This window comes from Bombus huntii, unplaced genomic scaffold (assembly GCF_024542735.1).
Source record: "Bombus huntii isolate Logan2020A unplaced genomic scaffold, iyBomHunt1.1 ctg00000192.1, whole genome shotgun sequence".
NCBI lineage: Eukaryota > Metazoa > Arthropoda > Insecta > Hymenoptera > Apidae > Bombus > Bombus huntii.
The window spans coordinates 6,548-25,358 of record NW_026099424.1 but is presented as its reverse complement, the minus strand read 5'-3'; the positions used below and the strand labels follow the sequence as shown (position 1 = coordinate 25,358).

The window sequence follows — 18,811 nt, the reverse complement described above, 5'->3', positions numbered from 1 at the left end:
ATTTCGACGTTTAAGCACTCGTTGAACTCCATTTCACAGTGCTAATGCAATGCACAACCATTTAAGCGTCGAAACAATCAAAATATCTCGCAAATCGCGAAGATTTCGAAAATTTTAGCGAAAAATAGCCGTCATTTCCTTCCCGTTGGAGAAATTTCTACGTTTAAGCACTCGTTGAACTCCATTTCACAGTGCTAATGCAATGCACAACCATTTAAGCGTCGAAACAATCAAAATATCTCGCAAATCGCGAAGATTTCGTAAATTTTGACGAAAAATAGCCGTCATTTCTTTCCCGTTGGAGATATTTCGACGTTTAAGCACTCGTTGAACTCCATTTCACAGTGCTAATGCAATGCACAACCGTTTAAGCGTCGCAACAATCAAAATATCTCGCAAATCGCGATTTTGACGAAAAATAGCCGTCATTTCCTTCCCGTTGGAGATATTTCGACGTTCAAGCACTCGTTGAACTCCATTTCACAGTGCTAATGCAATGCACAAACGTTTAAGAGTCGAAACAGTCAAAATATGTCGCAAATCGCGAAGATTTCGTAAATTTTGACGAAAAATAGCCGTCATTTCCTTCCCGTTGGAGATATTTCGACGTTTAAGCACTCGTTGAACTCCATTTCACAGTGCTAATGCAATGCACAACCATTTAAGCGTCGAAACAATCAAAATATCTCGCAAATCGCGAAGATTTCGAAAATTTTGACGAAAAATAGCCGTCATTTCTTTCCCGTTGGAGATATTTCGACGTTTAAGCACTCGTTGAACTCCATTTCACAGTGCTAATGCAATGCACAACCGTTTAAGCGTCGCAACAATCAAAATATCTCGCAAATCGCGATTTTGACGAAAAATAGCCGTCATTTCCTTCCCGTTGGAGATATTTCGACGTTCAAGCACTCGTTGAACTCCATTTCACAGTGCTAATGCAATGCACAACCGTTTAAGAGTCGAAACAGTCAAAATATGTCGCAAATCGCGAAGATTTCGTAAATTTTGACGAAAAATAGCCGTCATTTCTTTCCCGTTGGAGATATTTCGACGTTTAAGCACTCGTTGAACTCCATTTCACAGTGCTAATGCAATGCACAACCGTTTAAGCGTCGAAACAATCAAAATATCTCGCAAATCGCGATTTTGACGAAAAATAGCCGTCATTTCCTTCCCGTTGGAGATATTTCGACGTTTAAGCACTCGTTGAACTCCATTTCACAGTGCTAATGCAATGCACATCCGTTTAAGCGTCGAAACAATCAAAATATCTCGCAAATCGCGATTTTGACGAAAAATAGCCGTCATTTCCTTCCCGTTGGAGATATTTCGACGTTTAAGCACTCGTTGAACTCCATTTCACAGTGCTAATGCAATGCACAACCATTTAAGCGTCGAAACAATCAAAATATCTCGCAAATCGCGAAGATCTCGTAAATTTTGACGAAAAATATCCGTCATTTCCTTCCCGTTGGAGATATTTCGACGTTTAAGCACTTGTTGAACTCCATTTCACAGTGCTAATGCAATGCATAACCATTTAAGCGTCGAAACAATCAAAATATCTCGCAAATCGCGAAGATTTCGTAAATTTTGACGAAAAATAGCCGTCATTTCCTTCCCGTTGGAGATATTTCGACGTTCAAGCACTCGTTGAACTCCATTTCACAGTGCTAATGCAATGGACAACCATTTAAGCGTCGAAACAATCAAAATATCTCGCAAATCGCGAAGATTTCGTAAATTTTGACGAAAAATAGCCGTCATTTCTTTCCCGTTGGAGATATTTCGACGTTCAAGCACTCGTTGAACTCCATTTCACAGTGCTAATGCAATGCACATCCGTTTAAGCGTCGCAACAATCAAAATATCTCGCAAATCGCGATTTTGGCGAAAAATAGCCGTCATTTCCTTCCCGTTGGAGATATTTCGACGTTCAAGCACTCGTTGAACTCCATTTCACAGTGCTAATGCAATGCACAACCATTTAAGCTTCGAAACAATCAAAATATCTCGCAAATCGCGAAGATTTCGTAAATTTTGACGAAAAATAGCCGTCATTTCCTTCCCGTTGGAGATATTTCGACGTTTAAGCACTCGTTGAACTCCATTTCACAGTGCTAATGCAATGCACAACCGTTTAAGCGTCGAAACAATCAAAATATCTCGCAAAACGCGATTTTGACGAAAAATAGCCGTCATTTCCTTCCCGTTGGAGATATTTCGACGTTCAAGCACTCGTTGAACTCCATTTCACAGTGCTAATGCAATGCACAACCGTTTAAGAGTCGAAACAGTCAAAATATCTCGCAAATCGCGAAGATTTCGTAAATTTTGACGAAAAATAGCCGTCATTTCCTTCCCGTTGGAGATATTTCGACGTTTAAGCACTCGTTGAACTCCATTTCACAGTGCTAATGCAATGCACAACCATTTAAGCTTCGAAACAATCAAAATATCTCGCAAATCGCGAAGATTTCGTAAATTTTGACGAAAAATAGCCGTCATTTCCTTCCCGTTGGAGATATTTCGACGTTCAAGCATTCGTTGAACTCCATTTCACAGTGCTAATGCAATGCACAACCATTTAAGCGTCGAAACAATCAAAATATATCTCAAATCGCGAAGATTTCGTAAATTTTGACGAAAAATAGCCGTCATTTCCTTCCCGTTGGAGATATTTCGACGTTCAAGCACTCGTTGAACTCCATTTCACAGTGCTAATGCAATGCACAACCGTTGTCACGTCCCGCGCTCCGCACGCGCCGTAACGAGAACAAGAAAACTATTCTATACAAAACGCGCGAATAAAGATTTGAATACACAAACGAACACACGGCGCCACGAAACTAAAGGAAGGATTAACAAAGTGAGGGGCGACTAATAAATCCAATCAGTATAAAATAAAATAAAATAAATAAAACCAGCTGACGGATTGAACGAGTTACGAACCAAATAAATAAATCAGGAAATAAGAATAACTGCAGAAAGGGAAATAATTGAAAACGCCAGAAATACGAGTATATATATAAGTATATTTTAATCAATCAACTTGAAGAGTTACATATAAGTATAAACATATATGCTAGGCACGTAATAATTAGTATATATTAGAGTTAGCGCTTATAATACTATGCAACAAATACAATATTATCAATTTATGAAATATAAGTATATACAAAGTTAAAAACTAATACATACAATATTGTATTATTAAAGAAATAAAAGTTACATTGTCAGAAACATATATATATGTGTGCGCATTCTATTAAACAGATACATATTTGAAACTAGCCTACGTTCCGGTAAAGAATTATAAAATATGAACTACATTACGAAACATGCATGTCTATATATATATATTATATTCTAAACTAAACTACTATTAATGTACGCTCGAATCGACAATCTAAGATACAGGCTACGCTCCGGTAAAGAGTTATAAAATAAGAATTACATTACGAAACATGCATGTCTCTACACAAACTTATAAAAATCTATATTCTAAACTACTACTAATCTATGTGATTTTTACAATCTAAAATACATACTTAAAACTAGCCTAGATGCCGGTAGAGCATTATAATATAAGAATTACATTATGAAACATGCATGTCTCTATATAAACATATAAATAATTCATTTTTCTAAACTAAAACTACTATTAATAATCTACAAAAGAAATAGAACACACAACGCAACACTTGGGACTAAGCGACAACTTGTCGATAACCCAAACGCTCAAAATAATTAACATCGCAACGACCTGAGTAATTGCATACAGAAATTCTATCATCAAACACAAATATGTAAACACACACTAAACGCACAATAATCTAGAAACAAAACCTTCAATACTATGTTGTCACACTACAAGATATATATGTATATATGAAATCAAATGATTGACACATAACCTCAAATACACAACACTATATCACTAAAGAATCTGAATGAAAATCACTTTGCCAGAAATATATACATATATACGCGTGCGTGTGTGTGTGTTCTATCTTATTAAAAGAAATTAATATAAAATAAATAATTAACATTTCATTTCGTATGAACACTATATGGGCAAGAGAGATATGCATATAAATACGTATATATATATATATATATATGTATGTGTGAGTGCATATGTTTTATATTATCGAATACTCTATGAAATAAACTACTCGAAACAATAAATAATGCAATCAAAGAATTACAAAACATTAGCTATACTGAAGTGACACACAACATAAACATATATATATACGTATATTCACACGAGTTATACTATTGTCGCTTTAAAATAATATTAATAAATAAATGTTCTAATTGCGGTAGAATAAGGAAAAACGAGCGACAGACGAAAATTACTTCGATATCAAACAAAACTAAAGACCCGTCACTAAAAACTTTACTGATGACATTTATGAGCGGCCATGTTGGATTTACACGCGTCATGGCGACAGGAATATTAGGGATTAATGGAAGTCAGGCGCGAGAAACAAATCATCAAAACACATTGTTAACACTTTTCTTTAATAAATTTTATGGGCAACTACAAATGTAAAAATATATATATATATATTTAAATAAAAGGGGGGAAATATAAAATTAAAAAAATTAACAAATGTAAAATAGATAACCTAACACTATCAGACTAAAAAATATATATATATATATATACACATATTGAACACAAAATTAATAATAATAAGGAACATCAAAACAGCGAACCAACAAAATTGAGGCAGGTCTACAATAAATCAAAATCGAAGCAAGGAGCTCCGGGATAAAGTTCGCTGAACTCACACATACACCAATAGCGCACAACAGGGGAAATTCCCTTTCTCCCAGAAGCATGGTGACGAAGATGCGCCTCCAAAACCTCTTCGGGAATTTCATTCGCAAAACGAACTTTCACGCAACGCTCGGTATCGACGATTTCAACCAGAGGGGGTTCCCTCTCCAATATGACGGTCTCCGCATCAAAGAAACTCTCGTCGAAAGTAACTAAATCGTCAAAACCCAATTTCGACACAGCCTCGGCACCAATGTAAAACAGTTCCTCCAAACTCCCCGACACTCGTGGTCCATCACAAGGCCGCATGCGCTTGATGGGTTCCCCTGAGTCGCCCATGGGCTCTTCGGAATCCCTCTTTCGCTTGGGCTGGAAACAACACGGTATATTTTAAATAAAACGAAACAGGACGAACCAAACGAACTAAAAATAAGACTAAATACGTACCAGGGAAGTCTGGAAAGGAACCTCTGATAGAAACGACTCAGCAAACATGGTTCGAACGTCGATCACCGAAGCCTAAGGGAATAGCAAAAAAAAAGGGAAAAACAATCAAAATCACAAAACAATCTTAATATGCAAACATCCAAACTTACGCAAAACAATTCGAAGGAGGAGGTCTTTGTTATGGGAGAGCAGCGGAGTTGCGCGTGTTGCCCGAGCAAACTTTAAAATAATAATGATGCTGCAGCCACCAGCCCTTCCACGCGCCAAAGAAACACCGGTAATTCCCACGGTACAGCACGTGGAAGTTTCTCGCGAAACGGACTAGATCAGCGTGGAATGCCTCAAATCTCCTAGACGCTAGCTCAGCGGAAACACAAGACTGATAAAAACTAAGTCGAAATATGGTATTTACATTTTGTCACGTACGATTCTAAGAAGCCCAAACTGCAACATCCCGATTCCCACGGAAGCGTACCCCCAGCGGACCACCACCTCGTGGGGGATGGCATTATAAATAAGCGATGCAACGTAGCGCGGTGTTCATAATCGGTTGATTTTTATTCAGATCATTACCAGTTCATAATCGGTTCATTTTTTATTCAGTTCATAATCAGTTCTTTATTCAGTGCATTATTAGCTCATTATTCGTGCATTATTCGTTCATCAGTTTGCGATCGTTTGTTACTACGGCTCATTATTCTTTGCGTCTAGAAATTTGTATAAGTATTTTGCGTTTCGGGGTCTTTAGTTTTTCGATAAAGAAAAGAGAGTCGCGATTAAATAAAGTAAAATTTTAAGTCTTCATTGCGATATCAATTCAGTTAGCAAGTCACTCAATTTGTATCGAAATAGTTTAATAAAGTAAAGGTTGATAGAAAACTATATTCGAGATTAAATAATAAACCCAACAACCTTCGACGATCACCGGGACAGCTGGAGTGATGGCACCCGATAGCACCTTTTCCTCAAGGTAAGCAAATTAAATTTAAAAAAAAAAAACTTTCTTCTTCTCTGGCAATCTCGTTGTCCTCGAGAATTGAATCAAAACCTCCTATCATCGATTTCGTTTACGGTTTTTAAGATAGAAACATTGCTTAAATTTTAAACAAAGGAGTTGTCCGTTGTGTCGGCTTGTGCGAACGGTGTTTTCAGCTACTGAAACACCCACTGATCTTCGCATTCCTCCTCCCATTGTTGGTAAAATATTACCCATCTTTGGGCAAGGCTTGCGAAATCACACAAGTCCCGCTCAGAAAGGACTAATAAATATATCGTCGGGGTCAATTGAAAATCAAGAACGATACCGGTATTGCTATTAACCGATATTCTTGCCATTCTTGCATGCGATTATAAGAAAGATATAACAAAACAATCCCTCCTTCGGGAAATTAACCAAAAGATCGTTCGCTATGTCGGCTCGTGCAAACGGTGTTTTCAATTATCGAGAACACCCATCGATCTTCGCCTTCCTCCTCCCACTGTTGGTAAATTATTACCCGTCTTTGGGCAAGGCTGGCGAAATCACACGAGTCCCACACAGAGAGGATCGTTAGAATTATCCTCGATAGCTAAACTCAAAAGGCAAGAAAATCGTGGCGATAGAATCCATCGGGGTAAATGAATTGAGTTTCGGTCTTAACAGCGAAATTAAAAGAGAAGAGGAAGTCAAACGAAACAATAAATTTATATAAAACAACAACCAATCTCACATTCCTATCTAATCCAGCAACGCTAAAATATATATATCTAGCTAATCGAATATATATATATATATTAACCTAACCCATTTCACATTCAAGTAAAAATCCGTTCGACGAGGAAAAATATTTATTGTACCCAGCTTTAATCCTCTCCCGCGCTAGTATCCCTGCGCATAGCAGGTTAGCCGAAAAGTGAAATTCGTTTACCAGTTGCATTAAGCGTCAGTTAACGATACCCATTAAACGCAAAAGAAAATAATAAAAAATAAAATATTTTGAAATAGTCTTTGGACTATTTCTGGTGGCAGCAACTACCGTATTAATTAATAACCTAAATCGGAATTAAATACACAATAATATCATTTTAATTTATTTCCTTTCCGATTAAATTCAAAACTCAAACTCAACTATAAAAAAAAAAAAGAAAAAATTTTTCAGTAAAATTCAACCTTAGATTTGATCGATTTAAACAAACAAATTGATACGTAACAGATTAGTAGTATATAAATTTTTGGTGGCAGCGGTGGGATACGATTCACGGAGGATTAAAGTTGGTTTAAACGATTCGACACGCTCCATAGTAGATTAAAGTTGTCACGCTCGATTAATAAAATATATACCTAAGAAATAATGTCAACTAAATTAGAATCATTGGACAAAAACATGATCTTGATGTTATCGGAAAAACTTAAAGCATGGGATGCGAATTTTCGCGACATGAGTACAACAATGAATAAATTACAAGACGATGTGCGTTCACTGAAAATAAAAAAGGAAAGCAAGACACCCGTATCATCGCCGATAATTTCCCAAGCGACAATACCGATAGAAGTTAATCCCCAATCAATTAAGTTAAAAGATGCCATAGAGACAGTACCAGTGTTCGACGGACATCGACCCTCGGTATTTCGATTTTTAAGAGCATGCGAACGCGCACGAAACATGGTTCCTAAGCATCAAGAATCTCAGTTAGTAAAATTATTAACGAATAAACTTCGCGGACACGCATTTCTCGCCATAGAAGACACAGAAATAATAAGTTTAAACGATTTCGGGAATAAATTAAAAGATATGTTCGGTCCGGGAAAAACGGTTAACGAATATAAAGGGGAATTAGCTACAATATTTCAACGACCGGGAGAAAATATTTTGGACTACGTAGAACGCGTCAAAGATCTCAGGCTGGCGATAATGAACGGGGAAAGGTACGAGTACGGCACCGTATTTCAAGATAGGATAGATCGAGACACGAGGGAAGCTTTCGTTAAGGGGCTCCCAAACGAGGTGTATTTACGAGTAAAGATAGCAGGATACCAATCCTTGGACGATGCGTACCGCCAAGCCGTGAAAGCAACGCGAGAATTAAAACAAGTGAAAAATAGAATTCGATACCGACATCCGACACCTTCGGATAATTATAACCAAAACAACGTTCATCCACCATACAATAGTATTTATACTGTAAACAACCGCCAGAACTGGAGATTTGTACCGCCGTCGCGGAAACATCTAAACAACCCGGGAATAGAAGAAAATGTCAGGAAAGAAACAAGAGCAATAACTTGGGAAGAAAAACGCATAAATAAATACCTCGATAGAGATCTAGATCAAAAGAAAGATGCTGATCATTTCAACCAATCAACTTTTCAATGCAAACACCATTCCGTTGCTGTGATAAGGGATAATGTCACGTTAAATAATAAGAGGACGCACGGTGCCATAGACAGGATCATGAGTGAGAAATTTTCTGAGTTACCAAACAAGATAAATAATATTAGTGCCAAAGAACTTTCAGACGAAGCAGGAACTAGGAAATTGAACAACGAGACGACAGGCAATGCTTATCCACTGCCTAACATCACAGAGATATTGTACCCGCTGGGAAGTGCAAATTGCCCCTCCACGTTCGACTTGGCAAAGATACAAAAGCAAGACTCCACGAATTTCGTGAATGTTTCAACCATAATAGGAAAAGAGATAGCGAGTGCATCTCACTCAAAAACCTCTATAAAACCATCAGAAGGAAACTTTATTGAACTCAAAGCCAAATCATTAAATTGCAAGGAAGATCACACTATAGAGAATAAAAATATAACTATCCATAAATCCAAAACAGAATCTATAAGCAAAAAGGTTTGTAATAAAAATTCAAAGACTAATTCCAAATCTACCAAAAATATTCCTAAACGTTCCTTACAAATAAATAATAATTTAATTACAATAAGCACTTCCAGTGAAACTATTCATCCTGAAAGGGTAGAGGAAAACAAAGGTGTTGTGAATAAAGTAAATAAAGAAGAAAAAGGGGTAACTAAGGAAAAGGATTCTAAACATTTTCAAGCTGAAGAAACACAAGTCCAACGAGCTCGAAGAAATCAAAAGGGAGAAAATAGGGAATCACCAGTCGAAGATATATATAAAAACTTGAATAAATACGCTAGCCATTGGATTATAATTGGATTAAAAATACTTTATTGGTTACTACATCTAATATTTGACGTAGGTAACATAGTAGGTAGTGCTGATCTTATGATTTCCCTAGGAAAATATAGATGGTATCACACTATACTATATACAAAATATTTTTGGGTTAACATGGCTGCGGCACTTTCAAAAATTTGTATCTTGAATGCTATTAGCAAGCAATTGGGTAATTGGATCAATGTCAGTAAACCCGCGTCTTGGCGCAAAATAAAAACTAAAATGAAGGAAAGGAACGAAATTCTCCCTGCACGAATTAGTTTCGGACATCTAGCCAAAGAACCTATTGGTGAAGTAACAATCGAAGAGAACACGGAACCAACATGCGCAGAATATCTCAAAGATCTGTTCAATAAAATTAACACTGTACGACGAATGGCAAGAGAAAATTTGATAAAGTCCAAACTAAGACCAACAATCGACGAATCAACCTTCAAGATTTTAAAACAGGAGACTCGATATATCTATTAAAAGAACCTAGTAAGGAAAATTCTCCCATCAATATATTAGACGACACAAAGTGCTAGAAATCTTGCAGAACAAAACGTCAAGATTGAAGTAAAAGGGATTCCGCGAACGGTGCACTTAAACAAACTAAAACTAGCGCATAACCGAAATAAACAATGAGTAGAGTGATTTCAGTGGGCAACGTAGTGCAGTAGTGTATGTTGTAGTGCTGTTCATCGATACAGATATCGAACACCTAAAAGAAAAGGAAAAATTATTATGTGTACTCTAATTATTGTTCGAATATAAAACATGTTGATTTAATAAATAACTAAATGAGTAAAAGTGAAAGTTACCTTAAGAACAAGTGATCAACAAATAAGGAAGTGTACGTGCAAGTACAGGTTATGGATCGTTGTTCGTGGAACATAATGTATGACAGCTACCTAAAATAAGTGAATAAATTAGTTTCAATTGTCTCAGTGCAAAATACGAGGTTACTAAGTGTTATAACTATATTGTGGATAAATCAAAAGGGGGTGTGACACTGTTCGTCGAATAATACAGATAGCGAAAACCTAAAAAGAAAAAAAAAAGAAAATTATTATGTGTACTCCAATTATTGTTTGAATATACAACGTGTTGATTCAATAAATAATTAAAAGAGTGGAAGTGAAAGTTACCTTGTGAACAAGTAATCATCACACGAAAGGTTTACGTGCAAAATAGGTTATGGATCTCTGTTTGCGGAACACCATGTACGACAGCCAGCTGAAAATAAATGAACAAATTAACTTCAATTGCCTTAATGCAAAATACAACATTACTAAACGTTGTAACAATACTGTGGAAGCATGGCGCTGTTCGTCGAACAACACAGATAGCGGAAACCTGAAAAGAAAAGAAGTTTATTACGAGTGCTCCAATTACTGTTTGAATGTAAAACGTGTTAGTTCAACGAATAATTAGAACAGTGAAAGTGCAACTCACCTCGCGAACAATTAATCACCATACAAGGAAGTGTACATACATGAATTTTGCAGATTAACAAGAAGAAATAAAGTAGCTGATAAGTGTAGAAAGTGGTTAGAAAATAATTAAGATAGATTAATTGAAAGTAAAAGGATATTTTATTATGTATTAATCTACGTAGTATTGTTATATTATTATATCTAACATGTAGAAGCGAATTTTGTAATGCACAATAGCGGTCGCATGCACAATGCACTATACACATATTAAATTAAATAAACTAAGCAGTACCTTTATGGCCACAGATATAAGACGATTGAAGACAACCGTAGTAAGTATTTAAGACATATCCAAGAATCAGATGATGTTGTGGGAATGCTCTAGGTAAGTGATGGGGCATCGAAAGAGTAGAACCTGAAGAATTAAAGACAATGTTAATCTAACAAGTAGATTTTAATCACTAATAAGGGAACTAACTCATATCATACACAAAATAATAGCAAATAGCAATTACATGCAATAATAAATTAATAGGAAAATAAGAAAGGTTAATAAACACAGGAATAGGTTAGAAATTAATCAACATAGACTAACTAAATATTAACAACATGACCGAACTCGGTGCAAAAGAATAAAGTTACGCTATACAAAATATCTGGTAACACAATACACAAAAAACATTAACTAAATTAAACAAGAATTATATATAAATGCAAGTCGTGTATAATCAAAACAATGACTATTGAAATTCGGTAACAATACAATCCATGCTATCACATTTAAGTAACACACGGTATTGACACACACAATATCACGAAACACAAAACAATATTACAGAAACACTATAAAATAAATCTATTTCAACAACACGCTATTGTCGACATTAAACAAACGATACACGCAAGCGACCATGTTGAAAACTCGTCACGCGCACTCCACACATACGCACCCCAATACATATAATAGCCAATACAATGCAATACAGCATTATAATTGCAATGCTAGGTACTGAACACAAAAAAAAAATATAAAAAAAAAGAGAAAAAAAAAGAAAGAGGGGAGAGAGTTAAGGAAAAAATATATAATAAATAACAACTAACATAACCATAACATATTATATTATACACATACAGGATAGGTCCGAACAAAGCTTATAAAATTTATAAAATATATATATTAACTGTTCTCATATGTATGTACAGAACAGGTGGCGAGTTCATCAACCCTAACATAGAGGACTCAGACGGACTTGTACCCGCATTCGATCTGGAAGCGACGGAGGATGTCCAGTCTTGCCTCTGTGTTCGGTTGATACGTTCCGTCTACCATTTAGATAACGGTCATCTTTGTCAAGACTGTTTCGATAACTTAGATCCAGACGACCAGGACCTATGTGACGACCCACCCACTCATTTCATATGCGGAGTACCTGCAAGAACACGAATATCATACTGTCGCATGTGTGATATAAACCTAGCGGACATACAACCCGCTATATCATGCCTCCAATGCATGATCATTTACGCTAATCTAACTCACCTTGAAAGAAACTTTTTAGTTCAAGGAACAGTGATCCGCGCCGTAGAACTATGAAGTACTTGTATGCTACGCACAAGACCAAACACTGATGCTATCCACCTGTAAACAAGTGACATTTATAACTATGCACATAACTTTCACTTAATGTTTACCAATATATATATACACGCATGTTGTAAAGTAGGCAATATCTATTGATAATCCAAGTGACTCGTAAAATAAGTCGTTATATTTACCATTACACGCACATATATATATATTCAAAGACAAGCTATAATTGTAATAAAAAAAGAAAAAAGGGGGAGAGGAAAAAAATATATAAATATAAACTTTTTATATATATAAAATAATAATAATAATAAAAGGTTATTCTTATTTCTAATAAACCCGAGAGTAAGAAACAATTTAATAAATTGTTGATAGGAAGATGAACCACCTAGTCATCATACTCACCCTCATCAAAATAACATACGGCCTGGTAGGATATGACTGCAATGGCAACCACCTCAATGTTACCACTATCTCTCTAAACTCCATCGGGGATTGCAGCATACAGCCTACATTGACTGAAACCCAAGATATTTATATACAATTACTTCAACTCTCAGAATTTGAATTTACCAACGTAAGGCAATGCAAAGTGCAAATAACTCGAATTGTATATTACTGCGGCATGCACTCTCACACGTCGGCAGTGCATAACGGATTCGCCGAATACCTCCATGAAACAACCGCCCAACAATGTACAAGGATGCACCAAGACGGCACGTTTTCACTCGGACCACAAAACCTTATAGTTGGTCTAAAGGATAATGCGACAGAAACAAGGTCGCTTGTCCTAGCCGGCAAGCTAACAGACGACGGCAGCTGCCAGGGAACACAGTATGTAGACCCATATGGGAGCTGGGAAAAGGTCATTGTACAAGCAACAGTGAGGATAAGTTTAAAATCAGCAGTCGTGCCAGTACGGATCGAGGCGAACAAAATTCTACTGAAATCAGGAACGGTATGTACCTTTAGCGAAGGAAACTGTCTAGACGCTGAAAACGGATACACTTATTGGCAACCACAACCACCCTCACCATGCAAATTTGATCAGTACGATGTACTATATGAAGGAATTGCTACAAGGATCCAGGAAATAAAAACCAACAGAGAATCAGCACAACCAGTTTACGCGCTAACAACGCAGGAAGTAACATTTGCACTGACTAAAACCGGAGAACAGCCACTGTGTGGATATACCCTACTATCCACCGAACACCCCAAATTGTTCCTATTAGAAACAACAAGAGGAAATACGTTCGTCTCCAAAAGAAAGACAGCAGTCGAAAACTTGGACATATTCGCATACGTCAACTCAAAATTCATTTACGTAGAGAAACATATTAAACGACAAATGACGACATTATACCATGATATACTGACACAAAGATGTACCACGCAAAAGAAACTAATAGAAAATGCTTTAAGCTTAGCAATCTTACTGCCCGATGAATTTGCATACACCATAACCAAAACCCCAGGACACATGGCTCTGATCGCAGGAGAAGCAGTCCACATAGTCAAATGCATTCCGGTACAAGTAAAAGTACGACATACAACAGAATGCTATTCGGAACTACCTGTTTGGCAAGGGAATCGCACCGCATTTTTAACGCCAAAAACACACATTCTAACGCAACACGGAAACCACAGAGAATGTAGCGCGGTACTACCTACACTATACAATATCGACGGACTCTGGCACAAATTCGTACCAAAACCCATGGAAACAATTGCACCACAGGAACTCCGCCCGGACGTACGTCAAACGTGGCAATATTCAGCACCATCGTCGTTGGCCACGAGCGGAATATACACCCAAAAGGACCTCGACGCACTTCGGGACCACGTCATGTTCCCGGCAGAAAAATCTGCAGTTTTGAACACATTGGCCAGAGGAGCAACAGGAAAAACAATCGTCCCTGGAACAGTAAACATTCTGGGAATAATGGACGAAAACACATTAACAACAATAGCAAAAAATACCGTATCAAGCTTATGGAATGGTTTTATGGAATTTGGAACTGTCAGTGCAGCAATATTTGGAATACTTGTAATATTTAAATTAATCAAGACGATAATAGATATAGCCATACACGGATACCAGTTACGTGAAACTTACGGATGTGGAATCGCCCTATTAGGAGCAATATGCGGCTCAGTTACCCACCTGCTACTATACCTCAAAGGAAAACGAAATATCGATGATCAAACGGCACAACCTAGAGGAATATCGATAACACCAGTAGTCACTCAACAACCAACGCCATCTACATCCGCCTTGAGCGAACTCAGAGACACCATCAGTCAAATTTCCTTTGGAAATTTGAACTCCAAGGGCGGGGGTGTCACGTCCCGCGCTCCGCACGCGCCGTAACGAGAACAAGAAAACTATTCTATACAAAACGCGCGAATAAAGATTTGAATACACAAACGAACACACGGCGCCACGAAACTAAAGGAAGGATTAACAAAGTGAGGGGCGACTAATAAATCCAATCAGTATAAAATAAAATAAAATAAATAAAACCAGCTGACGGATTGAACGAGTTACGAACCAAATAAATAAATCAGGAAATAAGAATAACTGCAGAAAGGGAAATAATTGAAAACGCCAGAAATACGAGTATATATATAAGTATATTTTAATCAATCAACTTGAAGAGTTACATATAAGTATAAACATATATGCTAGGCACGTAATAATTAGTATATATTAGAGTTAGCGCTTATAATACTATGCAACAAATACAATATTATCAATTTATGAAATATAAGTATATACAAAGTTAAAAACTAATACATACAATATTGTATTATTAAAGAAATAAAAGTTACATTGTCAGAAACATATATATATGTGTGCGCATTCTATTAAACAGATACATATTTGAAACTAGCCTACGTTCCGGTAAAGAATTATAAAATATGAACTACATTACGAAACATGCATGTCTATATATATATATTATATTCTAAACTAAACTACTATTAATGTACGCTCGAATCGACAATCTAAGATACAGGCTACGCTCCGGTAAAGAGTTATAAAATAAGAATTACATTACGAAACATGCATGTCTCTACACAAACTTATAAAAATCTATATTCTAAACTACTACTAATCTATGTGATTTTTACAATCTAAAATACATACTTAAAACTAGCCTAGATGCCGGTAGAGCATTATAATATAAGAATTACATTATGAAACATGCATGTCTCTATATAAACATATAAATAATTCATTTTTCTAAACTAAAACTACTATTAATAATCTACAAAAGAAATAGAACACACAACGCAACACTTGGGACTAAGCGACAACTTGTCGATAACCCAAACGCTCAAAATAATTAACATCGCAACGACCTGAGTAATTGCATACAGAAATTCTATCATCAAACACAAATATGTAAACACACACTAAACGCACAATAATCTAGAAACAAAACCTTCAATACTATGTTGTCACACTACAAGATATATATGTATATATGAAATCAAATGATTGACACATAACCTCAAATACACAACACTATATCACTAAAGAATCTGAATGAAAATCACTTTGCCAGAAATATATACATATATACGCGTGCGTGTGTGTGTGTTCTATCTTATTAAAAGAAATTAATATAAAATAAATAATTAACATTTCATTTCGTATGAACACTATATGGGCAAGAGAGATATGCATATAAATACGTATATATATATATATATATATGTATGTGTGAGTGCATATGTTTTATATTATCGAATACTCTATGAAATAAACTACTCGAAACAATAAATAATGCAATCAAAGAATTACAAAACATTAGCTATACTGAAGTGACACACAACATAAACATATATATATACGTATATTCACACGAGTTATACTATTGTCGCTTTAAAATAATATTAATAAATAAATGTTCTAATTGCGGTAGAATAAGGAAAAACGAGCGACAGACGAAAATTACTTCGATATCAAACAAAACTAAAGACCCGTCACTAAAAACTTTACTGATGACATTTATGAGCGGCCATGTTGGATTTACACGCGTCATGGCGACAGGAATATTAGGGATTAATGGAAGTCAGGCGCGAGAAACAAATCATCAAAACACATTGTTAACACTTTTCTTTAATAAATTTTATGGGCAACTACAAATGTAAAAATATATATATATATATTTAAATAAAAGGGGGGAAATATAAAATTAAAAAAATTAACAAATGTAAAATAGATAACCTAACACTATCAGACTAAAAAATATATATATATATATATACACATATTGAACACAAAATTAATAATAATAAGGAACATCAAAACAGCGAACCAACAAAATTGAGGCAGGTCTACAATAAATCAAAATCGAAGCAAGGAGCTCCGGGATAAAGTTCGCTGAACTCACACATACACCAATAGCGCACAACAGGGGAAATTCCCTTTCTCCCAGAAGCATGGTGACGAAGATGCGCCTCCAAAACCTCTTCGGGAATTTCATTCGCAAAACGAACTTTCACGCAACGCTCGGTATCGACGATTTCAACCAGAGGGGGTTCCCTCTCCAATATGACGGTCTCCGCATCAAAGAAACTCTCGTCGAAAGTAACTAAATCGTCAAAACCCAATTTCGACACAGCCTCGGCACCAATGTAAAACAGTTCCTCCAAACTCCCCGACACTCGTGGTCCATCACAAGGCCGCATGCGCTTGATGGGTTCCCCTGAGTCGCCCATGGGCTCTTCGGAATCCCTCTTTCGCTTGGGCTGGAAACAACACGGTATATTTTAAATAAAACGAAACAGGACGAACCAAACGAACTAAAAATAAGACTAAATACGTACCAGGGAAGTCTGGAAAGGAACCTCTGATAGAAACGACTCAGCAAACATGGTTCGAACGTCGATCACCGAAGCCTAAGGGAATAGCAAAAAAAAAGGGAAAAACAATCAAAATCACAAAACAATCTTAATATGCAAACATCCAAACTTACGCAAAACAATTCGAAGGAGGAGGTCTTTGTTATGGGAGAGCAGCGGAGTTGCGCGTGTTGCCCGAGCAAACTTTAAAATAATAATGATGCTGCAGCCACCAGCCCTTCCACGCGCCAAAGAAACACCGGTAATTCCCACGGTACAGCACGTGGAAGTTTCTCGCGAAACGGACTAGATCAGCGTGGAATGCCTCAAATCTCCTAGACGCTAGCTCAGCGGAAACACAAGACTGATAAAAACTAAGTCGAAATATGGTATTTACATTTTGTCACGTACGATTCTAAGAAGCCCAAACTGCAACATCCCGATTCCCACGGAAGCGTACCCCCAGCGGACCACCACCTCGTGGGGGATGGCATTATAAATAAGCGATGCAACGTAGCGCGGTGTTCATAATCGGTTGATTTTTATTCAGATCATTACCAGTTCATAATCGGTTCATTTTTTATTCAGTTCATAATCAGTTCTTTATTCAGTGCATTATTAGCTCATTATTCGTGCATTATTCGTTCATCAGTTTGCGATCGTTTGTTACTACGGCTCATTATTCTTTGCGTCTAGAAATTTGTATAAGTATTTTGCGTTTCGGGGTCTTTAGTTTTTCGATAAAGAAAAGAGAGTCGCGATTAAATAAAGTAAAATTTTAAGTCTTCATTGCGATATCAATTCAGTTAGCAAGTCACTCAATTTGTATCGAAATAGTTTAATAAAGTAAAGGTTGATAGAAAACTATATTCGAGATTAAATAATAAACCCAACAACCTTCGACGATCACCGGGACAGCTGGAGTGATGGCACCCGATAGCACCTTTTCCTCAAGGTAAGCAAATTAAATTTAAAAAAAAAAAACTTTCTTCTTCTCTGGCAATCTCGTTGTCCTCGAGAATTGAATCAAAACCTCCTATCATCGATTTCGTTTACGGTTTTTAAGATAGAAACATTGCTTAAATTTTAAACAAAGGAGTTGTCCGTTGTGTCGGCTTGTGCGAACGGTGTTTTCAGCTACTGAAACACCCACTGATCTTCGCATTCCTCCTCCCATTGTTGGTAAAATATTACCCATCTTTGGGCAAGGCTTGCGAAATCACACAAGTCCCGCTCAGAAAGGACTAATAAATATATCGTCGGGGTCAATTGAAAATCAAGAACGATACCGGTATTGCTATTAACCGATATTCTTGCCATTCTTGCATGCGATTATAAGAAAGATATAACAAAACAATCCCTCCTTCGGGAAATTAACCAAAAGATCGTTCGCTATGTCGGCTCGTGCAAACGGTGTTTTCAATTATCGAGAACACCCATCGATCTTCGCCTTCCTCCTCCCACTGTTGGTAAATTATTACCCGTCTTTGGGCAAGGCTGGCGAAATCACACGAGTCCCACACAG

At 36.6% G+C, this 18,811-nt stretch overlaps 3 long non-coding RNA genes across 4 annotated transcripts; all 3 read right to left on the bottom strand.

Annotated features, from left to right (window-relative positions):
* Nucleotides 1-3,238: 3,238 nt before the first annotated feature.
* Nucleotides 3,239-15,569, bottom strand: LOC126877575 (uncharacterized). Of its 2 annotated transcripts, none has more exons than XR_007695155.1 (2): nucleotides 15,374-15,569; nucleotides 3,239-3,352 (listed from the first exon to the last, which is right to left on the bottom strand). It is a non-coding gene; the product is annotated as an uncharacterized LOC126877575 (long non-coding RNA). The 2 variants fall into 2 exon arrangements; XR_007695156.1 differs by lacking the exon at nucleotides 3,239-3,352 and adding an exon at nucleotides 3,383-3,478.
* LOC126877574 (uncharacterized) lies at nucleotides 5,140-5,752 on the bottom strand. The gene is made up of 3 exons (XR_007695154.1): nucleotides 5,392-5,752; nucleotides 5,243-5,314; nucleotides 5,140-5,164 (listed from the first exon to the last, which is right to left on the bottom strand). It is a non-coding gene; the product is annotated as an uncharacterized LOC126877574 (long non-coding RNA).
* Nucleotides 15,570-17,168: 1,599 nt separating the features above from the next.
* Nucleotides 17,169-17,781, bottom strand: LOC126877573 (uncharacterized). The gene is made up of 3 exons (XR_007695153.1): nucleotides 17,421-17,781; nucleotides 17,272-17,343; nucleotides 17,169-17,193 (listed from the first exon to the last, which is right to left on the bottom strand). It is a non-coding gene; the product is annotated as an uncharacterized LOC126877573 (long non-coding RNA).
* Nucleotides 17,782-18,811: the final 1,030 nt, after the last annotated feature.